This window comes from Triturus cristatus, chromosome 11 (assembly GCF_964204655.1).
Source record: "Triturus cristatus chromosome 11, aTriCri1.1, whole genome shotgun sequence".
In the NCBI taxonomy this organism is placed as follows: Eukaryota; Metazoa; Chordata; class Amphibia; order Caudata; family Salamandridae; genus Triturus; species Triturus cristatus.
In genome coordinates, this window is record NC_140594.1 from 1,010,004,629 (window position 1) to 1,010,029,753 (window position 25,125).

Consider the following 25,125-nt stretch of genomic DNA (forward strand, 5'->3'; position numbering starts at 1 on the left):
AGTCGTGACAGGGCTCTTTTAGTATTTAGCATAATATATTTTGAGTGGGGGATGGAGGAAATATCCATAGTGAGGGGAGCAGACAGAGGGATTTCGTTGATGATTGATCTCTCAATGTCCAACCAGACTGAGACGTAGTCAACTTAGGGGCATAGCCAATTAGCTCCTTGTTTACAAAGATACGCAGTTTGGTAGTTCCTAAAGTTCGGAAGGCCCAGACCACCTTCTTCTTTGGGTAAGTGAAGTTTTTTCATGGATATTCTGGGTCTCCTACCTTGCCAGAGGAACGTATTAAAAAGCTTATAGATCCTGTTCAGGAAGTCATTTGAGAGCGTCCTTGGTAGCATACTGGCTAGATAGTTTACAAGTGGAGTAATCGTCATTTTTAATTTCTCAGCTCTTCCTCACCAGGATACAAATGTTGGTGCCCAACCATCTAATAATGAAGAGATTTTCTTGAAGAGAGCATTTTCATTGATCTGTAGGGTGGTAATCAGATCTCTCGTGAAGTCTAAGCCTAGATATATGAAGCTATTAGGTTGCCACAAAAGACCCGAGTTACCAATTATTTCCCTTCCGCCAAGTCTGTTCAGGAGTTTTACCTAAGTCTTGTCCTTATTGAACTTATAACCTGATAGTGCAGAAAATTCTTCTATTGAGGACATAAGTGCGGGAATAGCATCTTCCGCATTCTCGAAAACAACTAACACGTCATCTGCGTAAGCTGTTATTTTGACCATGAAATTGTTAAAGCGTATCCCTGTGATCTGGCTATTGTTCCTAAGTTGGTAGAGGAAAGGTTCAATTGCTAGAAGGAATAGAAAGGCGGAGAGAGGACATCCTTGCCTTGTTCCCTGCTCTAGTTTAAAGGAAGATGAGAGGCATCCTCCTGCTCTAACCCTGGCAGAAGGGTTAAAATACAGTGCCATTACCATACCTGTAAAATTCTCATCCAGATTAAATTTATCGAGTGTTGCTTTTAAGTAGGACCAATCAACTTTGTTGAAAGCCATTTCAGCATCCAAAGTGATTGCCACTGTTGGAGAATCGGTTAGTTTGGCTTTCTCTAGGACGTGAGATAGAATACGAGTATTATAACTGGAGAGTCTGTTCTTTAAAACTCCAACATGTGAAGGATGGATGAGTTTGGGTAAAAACATTTGGAGGCATTTAGCAAGGATAATTGCATAGATCTTGCAGTCTATATTAATTAGTGATATAGGCCTATAGTTTTTAGGGAGTGTTGGATCATTCCCTTCTTTGGGAATCACTGCTATGATTGCCTCTGCCGGTGTCCCATTAATCTGACCAGAGTCACCGATTTCATTGAACGTGTTTAGAAGTGGGGGAATCAGCGCAGAGGAAAAGCACTTACAATATTTGGCATTAAACCCATCAGGGCCCGGCGCCTTCCCAACTTTAAGGGCCTTTATTGTATTTTCAATTTCGGTAGTGGTTATTGGGCCATTAATATCATTTTTTTTTTCTGAGAGGGCAGGTAGGATTCATTTGTTTAGATAGTCTTAGGTTTTTGTGGTGTCCAGATCCAGGTTCTTGCTATACAACGTGCTGTAGAAGTTCTTAAAAACGTCTGCTATTTTTTTTCAGGGTCCGAGTGAGCTATTCCCTTTTGGTCCATTAGACTTTTAATCGTATTCTTCTGTAGTTTGAACTTTAAGTAGGATGCTAAGCTCTTCCCCAACTTGTTGGATGCACAAAGCTGAATGCTTTTTTGTTTGTTTATCCATATCCCTGCCCTGTCGCTTACTATTTTATTATTCTCGTATTTCTTTTTCACTATTTCATTCAAAATTGAATTATCTCTGGATATAATGTGTTTTTCTTCCAGTATAAAAATCTCTTTTTCTAGTTTCTTAAGATTGCTATTGGTGTCCCTATTCATGGCAGTTGTAATTTTAATGATCTCACCTCTAATGGTGCTTTTTAATGCTTCCCATCTTGTGAGGTCCGATGTGTCTCCAATTTTATTTTCTGTAAGGTAATTCTGGATAGCACTCTCAGTACTTTGTCTATTTGATTCTGCTTTTAAAACTTCATTGTTTAGTCTCCAAAGAGATTGTTTTTTAAAAGGCTTCGGGTCAGATTTAGACAAGCTAATATATGAGTGGTCTGAGATCACTCTTGGTTCGATGGAGGTTTGATCAATTCTGGCTATAGCGTTATCGGAAATAAGTAGGTAATCAATGCATGAATAAGAATTATGTTGAGATGAATAGATAGTGAGATTTTGTAGCCTCCAAGTGTCTGTCAAGTTAAAACGTGTGCAAAGATTAATAAGGGCTTTGTGAGAGTTGTGGGCACGAAAAGGACAGCGTGAATCCCTATCTAAGGCTGGGTCCATGGGCAGGTTAAAGTCGCCCCCAAGTATATGCATGGCGGTATCTGGGATTGTTTCAATTTGCCTACTAAGACCTACCCAGAAGTCCGAGTCCCTATTGGGGGCATAGATATTAGTGATGTAGAATTCCGTACTATCTTTTACCAATTTTGTTGTGACCCACCTCCCCTGCGAATCGGATGGACTTGTCACCAGGTCTATGTTGGCTTTTTTGGCTACTAAAGCCAGGACACCGTTTTTTTACCTATTGCATCTGAACCAGCAACATCGCTCTAAATCCTATTTCTAAGTGAGTTAAATTGTTTGGAATCAATTTTCGTTTCCTGTAAAAGGAAGATGTCACCCTTCTGCTTGTGAAGGTAGTCAAGGATCTTTCTTCTTTTGACAGGGTGGTTTATACCCTTAACATTCAGTGAAACTATTTTGAAACTGTTCTGGGCCATAACTCCTGTGAAAGCCTGAGGCATCATAATAGTGTTATGATCATCGTAAATGGTTCTCTGACTATGGGAGTCGTTTTCTGCCGTTTCTAGGTTATATCACCTTTTTGTATCTGCTATCGAATTATTGGAAGCACTGGTGTTAAATTGATTAGTATTGTGTACATGCAGGGTATATAACGCGTACCATACAATAAGGAACCACCTGTACGCACAAAGTTATCACTGCAAAACATGGCTTTTGAGTAAAGAAAACAATAATGATACTCAACATAAAAATGACAACAGCAAGCAAAGAAAAATAAAACAAGTGCATCAAAAAAGAAATCAAAATCCAAAAACCCTGCCCTGCCCACCCACATCCCCAACTCTCCCTCCAAACCCAAAAAGTACTGAACTGGCATGGTGACAGGGGAGGAATGCTCCCTCCCATGGAAATCAGAAAAGAGTATATTGAACGCATGAGTCCAATCTGTGGCTTGGGAACTGAATGCGGTTAGAAGATGTGGCACGTCCCGCTCCCCATGACAAACTTACATCTTGTTATGAGATCAAAGCCGTTATGCGCCCCACCCTACGGCCGGGCCGCAGCACTGAGGTATGTCCAGTAGAATACATGTGTATCTCACGGTACGCTTCTCACCTGCCATCCCACGATCTGCTTTTGTATTATTTTTCTCCCACAACATCCCCCCCCCACCCCCCATCCCTCCCCACAGAACCCATAGCACGTCTCCCTCCCGGGTGGACCGACCGCTCCCACGTCCCTCCAACTATGTGTCACCCGTCCATCGGTGTCATGCATGTAGAATGTATTAATGTTTGACCCCCTCTCTCCACCTAGTATAGGACCTCGTCTGTACGGCCCCTCCAGAGGACCACTGTCACTGTCTTGTCCCGGCCCTCCTCGTTAGCAATTGGTCCCTCCCGCCCGTCCCCGCCATTTACCCCTCTATGTGTGTCCTCCTATGTGTCCCACCTCTAGGCCATGGTACTGCCTCCATTTGCTCCATATCTTTCGAAATTTCTTGGGACAGCCTCTCGCTTTGTATGTCACTCTTTCTGCTGCCATATAGAGGTCCAGCCCTCTCCTCCATTCCTCTATCTCCGGCCTCTCCGCCACTCCCCAGTATTTCGCAATGTCCCTTTTCGCTACCACCAGCGCCAGTCCCAGGAAAATAATATGTGGACGCGGTAGATCTACTTCGGTCACCACTCCCAGTAATGCCAGTTTCGGGTCTAGTGTTAGCTCCACTCCCAGCACCTCCCCCAATTCTGTGAAGATGTGAGACCAATACGTCTGAATTTTCTCACAGGACCATAGAGTATGGTAGAAATCTCCCAGCTCCGTTTTGCAGCGAAGACACGTGGCGTCTGTTATTCTACCCATCTTGTGGAGACGCCTCCGGTCAAAGTATGTCCTGTGTAGTATATTTAATTGGATCAGCCTCAGCCTTGATTTAATGGCGACTTCTCGGGGGTGCATCAATATCAGCTCCCAATCTAGGTCCTCCAACTGTCCTACGTCCGCCTCCCATTTATCCCTGAGTTTCGTCAGATTTCCCAGCATGTTGTTTGTGAGGGTTTTATATGTAAGCGAGACTGCCTGGTGGACCATCTGCTCCTGTAGGAGTCTCCCTTCCAACGGTGAGTATTCCGGTATGCCCTGTAGTGATATCTGCTGTGACTTCCAAGCGTGAACTAGCTGCATGTGCTTGTATCGTTGTGTGTGGTGTAATCCGAACTCTGCCTGCAGCACCGTGAACGTCTTCAGCTCACCTCTACTAATCACGTCCCCAATGGTGGAGATCCCTATGTCATCCCACCTTTGGAAGCCTCTCAGTTTATGTATTTCCTTCAACCATTTACAATGCCACAGTGGCGTCTGACGCGTTGGCGTCCCTTCCCATCCCGTGGCTCTAGTCGCTCGGGCCCATGCTCTAAGCGTAGTCAAAGTCGCTGGCAAGAGCGTTCTCTCCGCCTTTCCCCCATACAGATAATGAAGTATGTTGTGTGCGGATAATTTATACCTCTCTAAGGCATAGGTTGGGTGATCTGCCGGTGCGTGCAGCCAGTCATTAATGGGGGTCAGGTGTTCCGCCCAATAGTATGCCTCCAGGTTCGGTAGTGAAATCCCTCCACTGTATTGATGTCGCTGGAGAGTCTGGAGCGCAATGCGTGGTTGTTTGCCCAACCATATGAATGACCGCAGGTCAGCGTGTATTCTAGGGATAGTATTAGTAGGGAGCGGATAGTACTCATTTTGAAGTGCGTAGAGAAATTTGGGTAGGGTAATCATCTTATACATCGCCGCCCTCCCCAGTAGGGTGAGTGGCAACTGTCTCCATCTCGTCATATCCTCCACTGCCTCCTTCAGTATTCGTTCCACATTTCTCTGGAACGAGAGCCTTTTGTCCAGGGTGACATATACCCCAAAGTACTGGAACCCCTCAGCGGTGGTGAGGAGACGTTCCGGTAGCGTTACCCCCTGTACTGCTCCCCGTGGTGTGTACAGGACTGATTTGTGCCAGTTGATGGCGTGGCCTGCCATTCCCCCAAAATCTTCCAACTCTCTGAATAACTGCCCTACGGATACCTCGGGGTTCGTGATATACAACAGTACGTCGTCTGCATATAGCGAAATCTTTTCCTGAGTATCCCCCGACTCGGTGCACCTGAAGCCATGGATCTCCGGGTTCTGCCGAATTTTGGCCGCCAGTATTTCTATGGTGAGAGTGAAAAGGAGAGGTGACAGCGGGCACCCTTGTCTGGTGCCCCGCTCCACCCGGAATTCGCGCGATAGGCACCCATTCACTCGTACCCTCGCCTTCGGCGCCGCGTATAGCAGCTCGATCCATTTTAGGAAACGGGGGCCAAAGCCGAACCGTCGCAAGACCGCCATGAGAAAGGGCCAATGTACCGCATCGAACGCTTTTTCCGCGTCCAGGGACAGGAACCAGTGCGGCTCCGTTCTACCGTGTATTTCTTGGAGCCAGTTGTGGGTCCGTCTGAGGTTGAGTTTTGTTGCCCTATCCGGCAAGAATCCGGATTGGTCTGCGTGAATAAGGCCCGGGATCACCGTTCGTAGACGCGCCGCTAGAATTGTTGCCAGTATTTTTACTTCCATATTCAGGAGGGAAATGGGGCGGTACGAGGCACATTCCTCCCTCGGCTTTCCCTGTTTGTATATCGGCACTATGGTTGCCAATGCTAGGTCCCGTGGGAGTCTCCCTAGTCCGTATGCGTCCACATAGAGCGCCAACAGGTGGGGCGTCAATAGGTCCGACGTCCTTTTAAAGAATTCCGCCGGGAACCCGTTTGGCCCCGGTGTCTTCCCCGTTTTTAGTTTATTGATGGCTACGGAGATCTCCTCCCGTGTGATTCTCGCCTCCAGAGGGGCACTGAGTTCCTCATCCAAAACTGGGAGATCTAGATTTCCCATATAAAGTAGGGCCTCTTCCACTGACCCGAGGTCCCGGCCCCTATAAAAGGTCTCATAGTGCCGCGCGAAGGCCGCTGCTATGCCCCCGTCGGTAGTTTCCAGGCCTCCCCCTTTGTCCCTGATTCGCTCCACCCACCTCGCGGCTTGCTCTTTCCTGCTAAGCCAGGCCAGGAGCTTGCCTGACTTGTCGCCCACATCATATAGGCGGTGTAACGTGGCTAGGGCCTGTGTTTTTGCCTCATTGGAGACCAGCTCCCTATACTCCTTCTGTTTGTCCTGCATTTGCCGCAGTATTCCCTCCTCTCGGTTGACCAGGTAGTGCCTTTCTAGGGTCAGGATTTCGCTTTCTAACGCTGCTACCACCCTGTGCTGTTTGTTGCGCTCGTCCCATAGTCTCCCCCTGAGTCTATCTCGCACCACAGGTTTCATGGCTTCCCAGAAGACAATGTTGGAGTCCACTGAGCCCTTGTTCTCCGCAACATACACTTTTATGTCTGCCCTCAGACCCCGCACTATGTCAGGGGATTGAAGATCCCAGGCCGCCAACCGCCATTCCGTCTCACGCCTTTCGGTGGTCTTTCCTAAGAGCGCATAGAGGGGGGAGTGATCTGAAATTCCCCTTGCCTTGTATGCGATCTCGTCCCCTTCCGACAGATACTGTCGTGCCACAAAGATATAGTCCAGCCTGGAGAAGGTTTTGTGTGCCCCTGAGTAAAAGGAGAATGCCTCTTGCGTCGGGTGTCGCCACCGCCATGCATCGGTGAGTCCCATGTCCGTCACGTATTTCGCAAGAGTTGTTTGTGTCCCCCCTCGGTGGTGTTCCCCCGAGCGGTCTAGTTCTTCCGACATGACATCATTAAAGTCTCCCCCCACTATTTGCATCGTATCCGCCGTGTCCAGTAGGATGGCCGCTACTTCCCTGAGTGTGCGTGTTTGGAGTTTCGGAGGGGCATAGACTGAGATGATTGTCACGCGTTGTCTGTTCCACTCCCCCTGTACTCCCACATATGTACCCTGTGTATCGCTCCACGTACGCGCCACGGCGAAGGGGTGTGTTTTGTTAATAAGTATTGTGACTCCCCTGGCCCCTGACGTGTAGCCCGCATGATTCAGGACTGTGTATCTCCCCCTAGCTATAAATGTACATTTTCCCGCCCTAAGGTGGGTTTCTTGCAGGAGGATGAGATCCGGGGCGGTCTTCTTTATGTAGGCATTCACTAATCCCCTTTTTATTTTGGAGCCCAGACCATTAACATTCCAGGTCAGAATGGATAACCCCTTGCGTCTGCCCTCCGTGTTTGTTAGTGTATCTGCCATATTGTGTGCGTCTTCCGGAGGCCACTAGTTGCCCCTGACGGCTGCGTGTGACAGTGTGGACACCCATTCCTCAGATCGTGCCTCTTTGTGCTATCCATTTTCCAACTCCCTCCCCTGCTACCCCAACTTGTTGAAACTCCCCTGTGCCCCCTCCCGCCCCCCACCCCACCTCTCTCCCCTTCCAGACTCGTCCCCATCACGGTCCAAGCTGTTAGTAGAAGTCGGTCTGTCACCCCCCCCCCCCTCCCTCCCTCTACACAACTGTTATTGTTAACAAATAACCCGTGCCTCGGAACACCAAGAACAAGTTAATGGAAGGGAACAAAAAAAAAAAAGGGAAAAAGAAAGAAAGAAACAACAACTGAAAGGGTGCTGGCCACTTGCGTGTCATGACCGTGTCCCGGCCAACAATCTAATCCTCCACAATTTCCCCAGGGTCACGACTGTGAGTCTTGCGTTGTCGGTACTGTGCTGCAATGTTTATCTGTTACGTCCTGTTCCAACTGCCGGATCTCCGCTTCCAGTGGGTGCAAGGAGCGCTGTTCAGTGCCTGACACCTCGCCCTCTCCCTCCGAATCCCTGAGGTGTGCTCCTTCTCCTTCCGATCCTGTCGGGTCCCGAGACCCTTCCTGAGATCTGTGTGCCGTCCTCGACGTCCCGGGTGATTCCGATCTCCCCCTCCTGGCTCCTGCCAACGTGCGCGAATGATATGGGGTGCCTGTGTGTCGCGAGTAAAGTCTCCTGGATCTCCTCCTCTGCTGTTTTGGCGTGTCCCACCGGGCCTTATCCTGTGCCGCCCTCACCAGCTCCTCTCTCCCTGCCGTTTCCCTACTATTTAGGATCGGTCTCTCCTCCAGCCAGTGCCATGCGTCCTCTGGCTGGCTGAAGAAGTGCGCCTTCTCCCTGTAGATGACTTTGAGTTTCGCCGGGAAGAGCAGCATATACTTAATGTTCAGTGCTCGCAGTTTGCCCTTCACCGAGTCAAAGGAGCGCCGCTGCTTCTGGACCTCCTGACTATAGTCCGGAAAAATCATTACGTTAGTGTTCTCCACTCGGATTTCGCCCATTTTCCTCGCTTCCCGCAATATTAAGTCTCTGTCCGCGAAGTTAAGGAAACGTGCGATTACTGGCCGGGGTCTCGCGCCCTCCGGCGGTTTCGCCAGGAGCGCCCTGTGCGCTCTTTCGACCACGAAGCAGGTAGAGAAACGGGCTCCAGGGAAGGTGTCCGTGAGCCACTTGTGCAGGAAGGCTGCCATGTTGTTCCCCTCGATTCCCTCTCTAAATCCCACGAATCGGAGATTGTTCCGTCTCGCCCTATTTTCGGCGTCATCCACCTTCCATAGCAGCTGTCTGTGCGACGCCTGGAGCTCCGCCATTTCTCTTCTAAGGGTGTTTATGGAGTCCTCAGCTTCTCCAATGCGTGTTTCAGTCTCGGACACCCTGGCGGATAGGTTCCTGAAGTCTTGTCGCAGTAGTGTGACCTCCGCGCCCACTTCCCCAATTTTCCCCTCCAACGCGGATCGGGATTCCTGAATGTCCGATCTCGACGCCTGGATTGCCGCCAGTAACCTGTCCGTGTCGGAGGCCCCTTCCGCCGCCGTGCCTGTGCCGTCTTTGGAGGACCTTGGTGCTGCGAAGAGGTCCAGAGTGCCTTGTTTGGGGGGCTTGGGTGGGGGGTCCCTCTTCCCCATCTTGCCTGATTCCGTGATGGGCCCAGCTGCCAGCGCCCTGGGCCGGTTATAGCAGGTTCCCTGTTGTGTGTCCCACTGGGATCCAAAGTGTCACGATGCCGCCCGTCGCGCGTCCCGCTTCCAATCCTGTCGCGTATCTCCAGGTGGCCCCTCCGCGCTGCCCGCCCCACCACTCCTTAATGCTGCACAGTGCAGTGCGCGGCGGGGCCCCTCCAAGTCAGCTGTAGTTGGCCCAGCGGGTGCAGCGGCACGTTCAGCAAGCTTCCATCAGACCCCCGTCTCCCCCGCCGCTGGTTGGAGTCTCCTCTCTCCCCACCTCCGTGGGGCGGCGGTGAGGGCGTGAGGAGTGTGTGGGGTGGGGGGGGAAGGGCCGCCGGCTCCCGCTCCGCTCACTCACCGAGTGCATCTGTAGTCGCGGCCGCCATCTTGGTGAAGGTGGACTCACGGCGTCCGCTGCTCCCTCGCTCTAGCCGTAGCCTGCGAACCACCTCCGTGCCTTGGCTGTAACCGGTATGGGCAGGGGGGTCCCTTCTCCCGCCGGAGAGACCGCAGGACCTGTCGCTGGCCGTCAGACCGGTGGAGTGGCCGCCATGTTGGGTAGGTGCGTCTTCCTTCTCAGCGCCCCCCGCCGCCCCGGGCCACTCAGCGCGGGGCCCGGCTTCCCTCTCTGGCTCCTTCGGGGCCGCCTCACCGCATATCACCCTGGGCTCCGGTCCCTCCGCCGTCCGCTCTAATGCCGTCGTCCGTCACCGGCGTGCCTTCGCTGCGTCCTGGCTATTCGCCCTGCGGGCGACCCTGCAGTCCCCCCGGGCTTGTACGACACTCCGGTCGCTGCTGGCGACAGTGTCCGAAGGTGACTCGGCGCTGGCAGGTAGGCTCCTGTTTCTGTCGGGCTGCGGGACTTCTCCTCGGGCCGTTCACCTCGCCGCCATCTTGGCCAGCCGTTAGCCCTTCACCACGGGCGCCGTGTCGGGATCGGCCAAAACTTCTTCTGTAGGCTTCGGTTTCGGGTTTTTTTACTCTCGTCCCTCTCCATGCATCCACCGACAGCCAGTGTGTGAGTTTAGGCAGGTGGAGATAAGTATTTCGTCGGATCTATAGACGTCGGTCGGGAGCTCCCGGGAGACACGTCTAGCCCTGCATGCTGCTGGCCACCCTATAGTATCATTGTAATGCTTAAACAATCAGTGCATACAATCATCTGCGCATAAAAACGCCTATGCGTATTAACAGTATGACGCAGAGTGGAATAAGTAGCGGAGATCTAACAAAATAATCTAACAATAACAAAATCAATTGGTCACCTGACCGAACCTAGTCAGTAGTCATAGACATAGTCGGAACCACATCTGCCTGCTAACGGGTCAAAAGGGGCAAGCAACTTAACTGTACATTTACATTTTCCAATCGAGATTAGTGCAAAGATAATACATTTTCGGTTTATTGAGCACAAGTGTTTTAACTAGGCCATTTGGCCTATATTAGGGTACATTGAAACCAACTGAGGTACAATAAAGAGTTCCATCAAAGAGTACTACTTGTGAGTAGCTAATTCTATGGAATGGTAGCCAGGTCGAGCATAAACAGGGTCGAATCAGCCCAATAGTGGAATGAAAGGACTAGCAATCTAGCTGAACATTAACCAGTACAGAGACACATCTTACCCCAAAAACCTGTGAAGTTAGTGCCAATTTATACAAGTTCGATTTATGAGCAGTAAGCATATTAATGAGACAGCCAAAAGGAAATGAGTATGCCCAAAGTACAAGAATCAAACCTGCGACATTATCACACCAAGTTAGATTGAGGAATCGTACATGAAGTGCAAGCGAAGGCCAAGAGAGTTCATCTTGCCGTTGTGCAATTCGTTGTAGATTGTAGACACAGTGGTGAGTTATGGACGTGTGATAGAGGGCCCGGGGGCCGCAGTGTCCATGAAAGAATCATCTTTCCCATCGAGGAATCTTTTCAATTGTAGGTGATCTGTGAAGAAGTGTGAGGAACCCTGAATCATAACACAGTATTTTGCTGGGTCCGCAAAGGCAAACTGATAGTTCAAGGCTCTTAGCCTTGGGCGAAGTGCCAAGAAACCTTTCCTTGTATCCACAGTCTCTTTGCTATAATCTTGCGAAATAAATATTTTGGTTTTTTTCCCAAAGGATGTGGTTATTTCTATGCATGAAGGCGAGAATTTGTTCTACATGCTGATAGCGGAGAGGTATGCAAACAATTGGTCTTGGTGTTTTAAGGTTCATAAGGATTCTAGTAGGACCTCGATGGGCCCTGTCAAACTCTAGGGGTTTACTGAACGACAGGTTAGTGGCTTGAGCAAACCAATTTTCCAGGAAAGTGATGCATGAGCCATCAGGGTCTTCCTCTCTTTCAGGAATTCCAAAAATCAGTAAATTCCCTCTCCTGTTTCTGTCTTCCAGCCCTGATAGACGTTTCGTTAGAGAGTCCATCATGATTGTTAGGCTTTTGAGGGATTTGTTCATTTTGATTTCCGTATCTTCTAATCGGCTGACTCTAATTTCTGCTTCTGTTAATCTAACGTTGGTGTCCCTAATATCCTGTCTGATCGCAGAGATTTCAGCCTGCGTCTTGTCAGTGTTTTCTTTTGCAGATTTAGCAAGATCGTGGACTAGTTTACTTAATATGGTATCCATCGTGGCATTGATGTCGTGTTTGCCTTTGGTAGGAGAGTCAGGATTGGGTGGGTCAGCCTTGATTTTCTTGAGGTTGGCCATAACCTCTTTGTCAGTCATTTTTGGGCAAATACTGTGTTTCTTCAGTGTGTCTTGTTGACACCAATGGGTGTCCCTAACGATATCCTTGGAAGTGTCTTATTAATTAATCGAAGTGTAACCTCATGAACACACTGGGGTCATACTGACAACATTGATCACAACCTCTATAGTGATCCCAGTTATCACAGTGATCACAATATCACAATATCATTGTAGACCATGATGATGCTTCAAGTCGATGTCAAATGAGTGCCAAAGGTACTACTGGTACCACTGGTATTGCTGGTACTGCTGTTGTAACTATGGGTGGGTGGAATTTGCCTAGTCGCGCTACGCAAAGCTCCGAGAAACAGTAAAAAATCTCCGCGAGCACGCAGAAATTCTGCATACATGCAGAATTGCTTGTTCGCGATGCTTTTTTCCTGTTCACGAACGCTGTTTGCATGCTGGGGGGAAATATCTCGCGAACACGCATTTTGAGAACGCCAACAAGCAAAAAATTCCACGAAAGCAGAATTTTGGTAAATTCTGCGTTCTCCGCGGAACGCAAAATTACCCAAATTCCGCAAATTCCACGAGCGGAGCAGCATTTACCGCCCAGGCCTAGTTGTAACACTCTTTGCAGTTGTACTTACACTTGCACTTGCACTTTCATTGCACTTTCATTTGCACTAGTCCTGCTTGCTCTGCTTGCACAAGCACAGACACTTGCGCTGCTTACACTTGAATAATACCTTGGTCACAGGACACAGTTCATTGGTCACCAAATGCTGGATGTCACTGGTTGTCACTGATCGCCGATCGCTGTTGCAGAGTGCAACAGTGCAAGACAACAGAATACTGAAGATTCGGTTGTCTGGATGCTGTTTGGCTTTGCGGAATCTTCTAGAATATACTAAAATATGTTGAGCGCCCTGTTAGGGTTAGGCATAGTGTAGCTGATGGTGGGGATCATTTCCGCCATGTAATAATCCACAAAGGTATTAACTTGAAGAATGATCCTCAAAGGCTTAACTTGAAGAATAAAATCTGAGCAGAGTAGTGAATTTACAGAGCAGAAACAGCAGAGACAGTTGTGGACATTACATGGCAGCTGCCATTTTAAGGTCAGGCACATCGAGGACAGAGCATGGATACAACAGCATTGCCTCGCATTTCCTCGCCCTAGATCGCCTCGATGGACAGACGCTAAGAATCTGACTTGATTATGCCATGCGCTGATCAGCTTTAATGCTCCAAAACGTGTGGCCGCTGTAATGGAGCTGGGGTATTCGCGGGAGTTACGGACCCGATATGTCTGCCAATTACACACGAGCTGCTTGGAACACGTTGTATTACTGTGAAGCTTCACGTACACAACTTGTGGCCGCACTTAATCCCGTGTGAGCATTAACCCATTAGACCACTAAACACTAACAAAGTTCCACTGCTGCGCTGGGGGAAAACATTGACTCCGGGTCTAATTCTATGTTGCAGGGATGGCCGCCATCTTATGCACAGGCGGCTATGGGTTCAGTGCGCAACCTTACTTTATAGCTTTAAAAAGCTAGAAGACTGTGGGTTTTACGTTGATGATGGCTCCGGCCCCTTTTAAGACGCTCTGTCTCATTCACTGTGTTCATCCGGGGAGCAGGAAGCTCTCTCTCTCAGTAGCGGTCCGTGGAGGGAGTTTGGTGGGGCTGTGAGGCGGGGCGGGGGAGGGGCAGGGTGGGGAAATGTAAACACCGGAATATGGATGAACGGAGGTAAGTACACATTTAAATAAATAAAACGAATTTCGTTGCGCGCGCTGCATCGTATTTTGCGATGCAGCGCGCGCAAAGGAATTTGTTTTATTTATTTAAATGTGTACTTACCTCCATTCATCCATATTCCGGTGGTGTTTACATTTCCCCACCCTGCCCCTCCCCCGCCCCGCCTCACTGCCCCACCGAACTCCCTCCACGGACCTCTACTGCTCTCTCTACTTTTTGGGGTCGGCGGCGCCGGAATGGCGCGATGGCGCGAGGCTCCGTAGCCGGGACGGGTGACGGCCAGAGAGGGACAGAGACAGAGAGTCTACTGCTGTGTCATCGATAGGCGAAGCACCCAACTTTTGGTACCCCTGGACACCTCATGGGTTCTGCCACGGTACCGCCGAAAAAGTTGCCTTCATGCGCTGCAAAAAACGGGTGGAAACGTTGATTCTGGCATTACCAAGGGAGGAGATGAAGGCTCACGCCGCCATCTTCGCCGACATCCAAACCACGCCCCCCATGACTATCAGTTCTAAAGAATAAATCTCGTCTTTTATTTATTGTCATTTGCAACATACTTTAAATTGAATCATGGCTGATTCTTGAATGTTAATGAAACAAGCCTGCAGTAGCTGTACCACTTCAGTGTTAGCATAAAAGTAATGTAATCATGGAAGTATATAGTTATATACTAACTTGGATGACAAAATTGCTTTGTTTACTGTAAACTTTACTAATATTGGAAGGTAGCTTTTCTGCATCAAACAAAAATTAGATAGCCGATTCAAGCGTTTTGCAAGCAACATTCTGAAATCCCATGGCAGGGTTTCCACTAGGGTTGGTAAATGTTAATTATGCCAGGGAAATTTGCATTATTTTTTAATTTCGTTATATATGAAATTTGCACAATTTCCATACATTTCAAATTATGTCTCATCAAACTGGTGGAAATGTTCTGCTTGACAGTCTCTTGCCGGAATCTCACAAGTTGCTTTTCTTTTTTTCTTCAGTTTCACGAGATACTGGCAAACAACGTTTCATTCTACAAAGCTTTCTTTTGCAAAGTTTGTATGGACGTTTGTGAAACTTCATTAAATAACGTTTCGTTTAGCACAACCAAGGGGCATATTATCAAGACAGGCGATAAAATTTGGGCTTGATAATATGCTCTATGGAATTCCAATTGAAGCCCATGTTAGATGTGAAGAGCATCTAACCTGAGCTTCAATTGGAATTTTATAGAGCATATTATTAAGCCCATTATCGCCGGTTTAGCGGCAGTTTTCTGCCGCTAAAGCGGCGATAATTTTATCGCCTGTCTTGATAATATGCCCCCCAATCCTTAATAAAAGAGAAACAAAAGGCCACATAGCCCTGCGACGGCTTTCTTTTCCTGCAGGGCATTACATGGTTACTTTTTATGCGGTCTGACCATCAGACACATCTGGCAGTAAGGTATGTGATTGTTTACCTATTTAAGTGTAGAATATCACTGTTTAGAAACTCAGAACATACACTTATCAGTACTGAAAATAAATGCCAGGAGGAATCATTTCATGAACTGTTTGTCACCCCCTGTAGATGATGTGTAATACACTGCTATACATTGATACAAGATTGCAGTACTTGAGTCTGTCAGTTAAATTACTTGTGAAATGTTAAATCTTGTTATTGTCACGTTTGCAAAGCTTCAACTACAGTTCTCTAGGTGGTCTTCTTTCTGTTGTCTCCTGTGATTGATTACTATGATTTACTGTTAGCTCTGAAAAACTCTAAATATAAGTAAGCAACATTATATATTCCTACAAGCAGAAACAAGACTATGAATGTGACAAACCGGTGTGCTTCAGTGTATTGCAGACCCTGGTATTGTTGATCTCAGTTCTCATTTCTACTATTTGAATGGCTAAAATGCAGTTTTCCACAGTGTGCGTGCTCAATGCTTGGGCCCAGATTTAATAAAGTTTAGCATGGGAGTAGCATTAGGAGTAAAGCGACAAAACAACAACGTCAATGAACATTTGGGTGCAAATGGCTTTTTGAACCCAAAGTCGACTCCAGCCCAGCACAAAGTTGTATTGTACTACATTGCACAATATGGTGGATAATGCATGCAGAATGGGCGGTATGGGGCAGGAACATTGCAAGCCCCTTAACAACCAGCTCTGTCCTATTTCTGCTAAAATGGCAATAGCATGAGTGAGCCCGATGCCAATATCGATTTAATAAAATGAAAGCAGATACAACTTTTTCCCCACAATATATTCCACAAAATCAAAGACACCTGAAATACTGTTCTCCCTTTCACGAAAAAGTCTCAAAGGAGAATAACTGAGATCTTGCGTGCTGCAATTAGCCAGGTATGACCACAGAAGATGGCTGAGTAGGGAGAAAATCTTTAAAGTGAGCGTGAAACTGTATGGAAGGCTTGATGCGGTAGTGAAACAAAGGTGTAGGTTAATCAGTGATATGACGTTGAGGCTCTGTGAACATATCTCTCATTCTCTTCCGCCTATAACAAGTAGATTGCATCTAATACCTGCTCACCTCTAGTTATGCCTTGTACATCATCCACCAGCATTAGGCTCCTTCCACAGAACATGTGCAGAAGTACCCGTTGAGATGTAAAGGCCGCTAGTTCCATTCATGCCATGTGTATCGGAGTTAATGTTGTCCATCACACCACAACACCTCAGGCTCCTGAAATGGGGTTCCAACCAGCAAGAAGAAAAGACTGTCTTCTTTGCAATTGCTAACTTCCCACAAATCCTGGATGTACTTGACTGCACAAATATCACATCCGCCCAAGAAGCTGATATGGCACACAGTACAGATACTTTAAAACCCCACATTCTTTATAAATCTGCAGGCAATCTGTAATGCCAAATTCTGTCTCAATGATGTTGTAGCCAAGTACTCCAGGACTACTAATATCTCATAAATATTCAAGCAACTTACCATCAATTAATGCCTATAAAGTGGTATATCAACACGTTCGACTAGTAGGAATTTATGATACACATGGCCATGAAAACCCATATTTAAATGATAGGTCATTTCACAAGAGAAAAAGGAGCTCAATGCAAGTTCATGCTCAAGGTTCAACTCAATTCCACATCTTGATGACCTGAGATCTGCCTTGACACCATGGCTGATAGCACTCTATACAAATCAATAGAACCCATCAGAAGAAGCCACCAATGCATTACACAGGAAGACCTGTGGCATAACCGAACAGTGTTTTGGCATACTCAACTGTAGACCTGTATGTGGGTAGACTCAATTACCATGCAAATATTACTATGTCATAATTGTTGTGTGCTGACTAAACAGGCCAGACACTGACACACACTGGTAAAATGGAGGGGAAAGAACACAGGAAATTGTACAGAACTTCTTTACTTCTATGTTCAATGAAAAGTGTGACGTATTAACTGCATGCATCACAGAAACACACTTAATATACTTCTCAACAGAAACACGCTGACAGGCATAACAGAGCAAACAAATGAAAAAATAAATGAAAAGATGGATCTGATGCTCATTCTCTTGACACTGTCAAGGATGTGACCATTGTTCATTCCACTGCAGCCATGTTTTCCTTTATTTTCACCGCACACTATGACATGTGGCTACCTACCCCTCTTCAGCTGCCTGCCCCACTATAATCCTCTCTCACACATCAACTTGATTGAGAAATACCTTGCAGCACAACATATACGAAGCCACTACATGCGTCATGCCACAATTCATTGTAGTACAAACTGAGAGTGTAAACCAAGGAGTATGTTTGAATTTACATATGTAATTTAATCATTAATACTGAACGATGTTGAATGGCCATTGGCTATTGCTAAGGAAACCATATCTATGTCTGGCTCTTACATGTCAAAAAAGTCAGAACATGAGTTTGTTCCCTATTATCATCATGATGGGCATGATAAAACAGTACTTCCCACTATAGATGGAACCACAAGAGCAGGGCATGTGTCACCAAACCTCAATGTCGTTATGACATAGACATCATGCATATTATGCAGCAATGATTAAACCATCCTGTTTTTGCTTGGGGACATCACTGATGATCAACAACAGGTAGTAACTGCGAGCATTGATCGTGAGTACATCAGCCAAACAACACTCCGTCTGTAACAGTCAAAGCTGCAGTCTCAAAGTGCAGGTTGTTATAATGCCTCTGGCACGGAAAATCAGATTTGAGAATTGGAAATAGTATGCTAGAGTGTCAGACCCTCCCTTCCATGGGGGGTTAGCAACAATTCTTGCCAATATCTAATCCAGTCTACCAAACATTGAGCCCTTGTGCACCATGGGTGAGCAGGTAAAGAACATGAACAATTTCTTCACAGTAATTGATGTCATCTTGATTGGCATCAAGGAGAATGAGGACCATGTGAACAATACACCGCTCTATGATATCTGAAAGATCCTCAGCACAATATCTGTAGAGTAACAGCAAACAGTAAAAGAAGCCTTTGGCGATATACCAGTGAGACCAAAAAGCCTGTGTGGGCACCGGGGTACAAGATAAGTGATCTGGGAAGGACTATCCATACAATTGTAACACAAAACACGACCATCAATATCCAAATAGCATATTGTAGGGGGGCATTGCCTCACAGCATAGCTGATGAACTAGAGGTTATGTGCCCATCCCAGGAAGTGTCCTACAACTTCATCAATCATTCTAAAATGTTCCTCAAGTATGCGTGCAGAGACAGGTGTATTGATGCTGTGTACCTTACACTGACTATTGGAAATTGGGTTACCGAGTGAGAGAGGTTAAACCCTACTCAAGCAGAAATCACAATCTCTGTCAGGGTGAGAAACAAATAAACCTCAAATTAACCTGTGCTTAACCCTCTGCTAGGTTGGCACAAAAACAGTCAGGCTTAATTTAGAGGCAATGTTTAACCCGTTCGCTGCTTCTGTCGGCCTACGGCCGTCGCGAGCACTACCTGGCTAGTGCTGCGCACGTCCGTTGGCCGACGCGGCCCGACCCACTATTTCAAACCGCTGCACCGCGGCAGAAAAGGGGTTAAAGTATTTATGCAGCACTTCACACTATTATAAAATGAAAACACACCAGAAAAATTCCACATCTATTAAGAAAAACAGAATGATATTTAATAAATTATTTCAGACCAAAATGACAAAAATCCATTCAGAAAAACCGGAGATATGCAATTTCAAGGTTTTAGGTAAACGTAGCTCCTAGAATCCGAAAGCACTAGCTGTGGTTATCTGGATGCACTGGACAGGGAAAAGTCAGCTGCTCAGTCTGACTGTGATGGTACATGGCCAGATATAGAAACCAAGTTAGGTACCCGGAAAAAGTACCTTAAATACTGGGTGCGGAGTGTTACGAGATTCTGGGTCAAGAATACATTGCGCTACGGTGGTTCCGAGGAGCTGCAGGGCTTTGATGCAGAGTCCTGCATCGTTGCCGAGGATGCCATCGGCAAGGTGCTTGTGAGATTCAGGGATGCGTTAAAGATGCATTGGGCTCTGGCAGTTCTTAAGAAGCTGCGGGGCTGCAATGGGAAGTCCTGCATCATCATTGAGGATGCCGTTGATAAGAGGCTTGTGATGTAAAGGCCTGTGATGAGGATGTGTTATGCAGCAGCGGTCATCATTGAGGATGCTGTTGATAAGAGGCTTGTGATGTAAAGGCCTGCGATGAGGGTGTGTTATGCAGCAGCGGTTCCGAGGAGGCTCTGGACTGCAATGCGAGGTTCGGTGTCGGGTATATGTTGCGCTGTGATAGTTTTGAAGTGGAGCTTTGAGGAGATGAGTTGGGCTGCGTCGCTTCCAACCACAGAACCACAGATAGGCTGGCAGAGCACCTTCAGGCCCACTTCCAAGGATCCATAGGGACAACACTCACAGCAGATAGAGTCCTGGTGCCTGGTTCAATATGGTTGGGCCCATTTCTGTCTCTGAGGCTTGGATCAGGAAGACAGCGAACTAGCTATTGGAGTCATTCTCATGATCCTGGGATCAAGATGCAGGTCCTGTCCTTTTAATTCAGGCAGCAGGGCACAGGAAAACTCAGTAGCAGTCCTTCTTGCAGAGTTGCACAACAGTCCTTCCGAGTCTTCCATGGGTCCAGAGTTCTACTGAAGAGTTGGGTCTGAATATCCATGGTTTATACCTGGTGCCCATTTTGAAGTAGAAAAAGGTTCTGAAGGTGTTCACCCCTAGAGGTGTTTGGAATTTCCTGCCTCTGCCTGCCCTGGCTTCAGGAAGTCTTGAGTCACAAAAAACTAGTGTCAAACCCTTTGCGAGTGTGCTCAAGTACAGCCTTAGTGAGTAGCAAGTGTGGTAGATGACCGCTCCTTTTCTACATAAAGTCAGAGATAGTCCTTCCTGCCAACACCTATTCTCCTTTGTTTCACTATCTGGGAGCAATACACAAAGACCATTTGCCAGCTACACATGTTATGTGACCCAGCATACAGGCTGTAGGCACCAAATGGTTGTTGCAACAAAAGGTCATTTTTCTAAAAGTGGCATTTTCAGAATTGTGACTTTAAAGTCCGACTTTACCATTAAAGAGTGTTTTTAAATACAATTAATTTAAGACTACGGCTCTCAATCAAATGTTATCACTTATTAAATATAATAGGGTAACCCAATATTATCCTATGGAAGAGGCAGGCCTTGCAGTAGTGAAGAACAAATGTACGTGTTTTTCACTACCAGAATATGTAAAAGCTTAAAAAACATGTCCACATTTTTAAGTACGCTGAACCCTACCCTATAGGCTATTTAGGTATTACCCTAGGTGTGACTTCTATGTATTATAAAGGAAGGTTTATGCCTGGCAAAAGGTCTATTTTGCCAGGTCAAAAGGCAATTTAAAACTGAACATACAGACTACAAAAGCAAGCCTGAGACATGCGTAAAGTCTACTTAGATGGGTGTCAAAATCACTGCTGCAGACCCACTAGTAGCATCTAATGTAGTACCATTTTACTAGGGACCTACAAGTAAATTAAATGTTCCAATTGGTTGTAAGTCAATGTCACCATGTTTAAAGGAAAGAGCAGGACACTTTAGCACTGGTTAGCAGTAGTAAACTTGACAGAGTCCTAATGCCAGCAAAAACAAGATCAGCAAAAATGGAGGAGTAAGGCACAACATTTGGGGGGAAGACCACTCTAAGGCAGACAGGTCTAACAATAACGTTCACATTAATTGTACATTTGTGATTCATTACTGTGCCAATGTGTGCAATTTTTGTGGATGCCACAGCATTGCTTTTCTCCAGAATGTCCTTCCACAGAGCAGCTTTTTTGAAAAAAGCAACTTTTGATGACCCAAAAACGTCTATTTAGTGTTTATTCATCTCACTCTGGTTTCCATCTCTTCACCCAGACATTTCATCTTCCTGTTCCTCATCCTGTTTTCACTAATATGAGCTTCATGGAGTCCAGGATGCCCAATCAGGTCAGGGCTCCAGAGCCTCTCATTGTGGGTGGTGCTTTGAGCAGCACACTTTATGCTTAGTGTGAGGCTTGTGCCACACAGAGTTCTTAGCACATGCTCAGGTGATTTCGTCATCATCGTTTGACATAATACATCCGTAGCTGTGCTAAATGAGCGACTTTGTACAATGCAATGCTGCAGGAAAAAATAACAGCACAGCATTGTACAAAGTCAGGCATTTAGCACAATGCCAAATTCACTGTCAGTAAGTCTGCCACTTCGTTTATAATAAACCTCACAAAGATTCAACACACATTAGTAGCTAAAATAAATATTTCCTGCATCCATTTAAATAGCATGCGGAGATGAAACACAACAACATTTTTATGCAACCCATTTTTCCCTATTTGGTTTAAAGTGAGCATCCCCTCCATAGTTGGCATAGCATCTCTTACGAGAGACACTGTGGTCCTTATTTCAAGAGTTGCGGGATTCATTATACGGTAATACCCCACAAGGAAACCCTGATAGAACGGTCCAGAATATCTGGTAGTGGTATTATTGCACTAGTCTGATATGTTCCTAATGAAATATGGAATAACCTAGAAATCAGTGCCTCATTGCATATTCCTAGTTGTTTTTGCTGCATTCCAAGCCATCTTCCAGGCTTACATTGTGCCAGGCATTTGGCAGTGCAATGTTTCTCCCATTACCGGCCAGGTCATTGTTACCTAGTACTTAGAGAAGAAGCCTACAGTTGGCTCTTCTGGCTGTACTCTTCAAGGGGTAGCCCCCTATACCCTGTCACTCAGGTTCAGGTTGGTTTCCGAATCAAATAGTTTTTATGATGTTATATCCGTATAGATAGTGCTGCCCACTGACCTTCATGTTCAAACTAAATCCAGGAATCTGTGGTGAACTGTGCCCTTTCATGTTTAATTTTTGATAATGAGGGTAAATGTTTGCAAATATTACATGAATTGCTTAGGAAACACTGATCGTGCACAGTGTGAAAAGAAGACTGATCTGTTACTGTGGTGCCTTTGTGGTTAAGGTAACCAGTATATGATTACAAACCAATATGCCAAGTGAGTGTAGGACCGAGTAGGGCTGCTGCCCAGCTGCGGCCGCTGCATGTGAGAGCAGTGGGTGGTGGGGGGGATTTCACGACAGGCCATGAGGGAAAATTAATTATTTATTTAATTTTGCCTTGGGGGTTATCTCTTGCAATCCCCCCCAGCCAGCCCCACCGCTCCACCACTCTTACCTGCAGCGGCCACGGCTGCTGCTGCCTACAGAGAAATAACAAGGGGAGCCTTACATCAACTTCTGTAATCCATTCTGGAGTAGGGCAAAGATTTACCACCCCAGCCTCCTTTCTGTGCAGGGAAAGGCTGACAGGATCTGAGTAGTTTGGGTTTTAGTCTGGTTCTGTGTGAGAATACTGATAACACAAATATTGTGCAACATAAATATCATGGCCTAAATGGCGCTCACAAAACGATTTCTCCATTTGTTTCTAATATTATCTCCAAAGGAGTAATTTTTTTGTAAATTATATTAAGAACACATACATGTTGGCTTCCAACATATATGCCTTAATATTCTGGTAACACGCTTCAGTTTTTCAGGATGCGCTGATAGTAACTAGCCTACCTGTGACCCATGTGGCATGGACCGTGAATATGTGCTCATACCCTACGATTGTTTAAGTAAACCAGAACCAAATCAGATCTATGCGGAGTCTGCTCTGGTGCTTCCTGATCTTGTAGCTACATACTGTCATTTTCCTCAAGGCTAGGACCTGCTGAAGGTCATCCACTGCTGAACTAAGCTAATCTGCCAGAATACAGTTCCTGTCTGCCAAAGGATCAAACAGACATGGTCCCAGAGTGCCAGAAAGCACTAACAGCCACTCACCGAGACCAGAGATGGTTGCCCATGAACGTCTTTCTATAAGTGCAGGTGAACTGACTGGTGATTCTCTCTGAAGATCACACTCCTTTGCTGTGACATTTGCTTTTATATGTCTTTTTTGGTCCCTCCTCCAGTTTTTGTGCTTTCACAGTGTCCACTATCCTCCAATTATTGTGGAGAGAACTTAGGCCATTTAGCAGCTTTAGTAGTCTGAGGTTCACTTAATTCTGTCCTACTGAGCCTCTGGACCCAGTCCTGATGGTAGCCACATCCAGAAAAGCCATAATATAGTATACTTGTGCTTTTGGGCTCACACTATGATTACCCATAGGCACCGACTGCCCCCTAGAGCATGGAGAAATAAATGTCTCTGATGCGTGTGGAGCCAATACTCGATGTTGCTACAACATCTAGGGAATAAAATATCCACTTTTCAAAGTATGAGAATGGTCCCAAGTGAGAGAAAGTGTGTCTATCAGTGCTCTGACTCTCAACAGCTAGCACTGAATCCCTTCAATGTGCTGTGTTAAAATCTTTTTGTCCTTCCCTGCAGGTTGCACTATTACATTCTGTGTCTGTAGTAATTTTCTCAGGTGTCTCAATGTGCTAGTGATCTCAAAAACATTTTATTGTGGAAGTTCATTATCCTTTGTATTTTTTTACCAGTGGTACATATTGTGTGGAACCATAGTACCCAGGCTGAAAATTAATTTAAATTGTGGTATTTTGTTTCTTCGTTCAATTTGAGTGACTTAGATTCTTTTTTTCTTATAATTTTCACTATATATATATATATATATATATATATATATAGAGGTAAAGTGTTATTATATTGCATTGTGTTTCTTTCATGTAAAGTATCAGATATGGCTGGATGGTCTATCTTTATTGAAACTGAGATGATGGGGATGTAATATATCTAGTCTCAAAGTTCACTCCGTTGTGACTATTCAACCAAGTTACCCAAGGGAGTCAAGTAGAGTTAGGAAGTGACGTTTATCGCAGCAGAATAACAAGTGTCCAGGTTAGAGGTTATTGAGGATATCAAAATGGGAAGCATTTTCCAGCAGTAAGGGATCCAGAAATCACTTGTTTCTGTGATGTTTTTCGAAGAGCTTAGTCTTGACCATTTTCAGAAGCCAAGGATGGGTAGAGCCCAGAAATGTTTGACTAGAATGATGTTGCATATCAGAGTGTAGCAGGAAAATATCAGTTTATTACCTTTCTCCCTCCTCATAACTGTAATCCTTGTTTCTAAAGCGGTGATGTTTACTGCTGCTTGTTTTGTAAAACTCTACAGATGTCTTGATCTTGGATGTCAAAAATAAAAATTGTTTCAAGGTTTACTGTCATAGGTCATACAAACAGGAGCTAGAAATTCTGGTGTTTTGTCAATTTCGTTAAGGTGTTGCAGAAGTTAAAAAATCTGCAAAGTACCAACATCAAAAACACAGCAAAAAATGCATTGTCTGAAGGAAAACTTTCAATGGATAGGAATTGAGTCTGTCTTTTAATATAGGAAGTAAAAGAGACATTCTGGGATGTAGGGAGAGTACATTTGATAGCTTTGGTATCTCGATGCAAAAGACGTGTTTAATTTTCAGTTCTGCCAAAAATGTTTTGTCCTTTGGTATGTCAGCGATTTCTGTACTTTGTCTAAAGAATTATAGTGATGAGGAGATTGACTGCAACGTGGTGTAATTTAGGTGAAGAGGTTTTACTTCTGTCAATAGATGATCTAACACCAGAGGGACACCAGAAGGAAAGTTGTTATTAATAAAATATGGTTTGAACCTTAACAGAGTACACAACCTCTACCATTGTGTCTCAGGCCTATGTTGCATATGGTCTGAGAAATAGAGATTGGCTTGCATATGGAGGCCAATGGACCTGATCCAAGTGGTGAGGGTTGGGGAACATTGTGCTGAGCTGCTTGTTGAAGATACTGATTCTGAGGTTGAGGCAGAATGTATTTGGGGTGAGAATGAGTTTTCAATAAGGCAGCAGAAATCCAGACTTGAATGTTG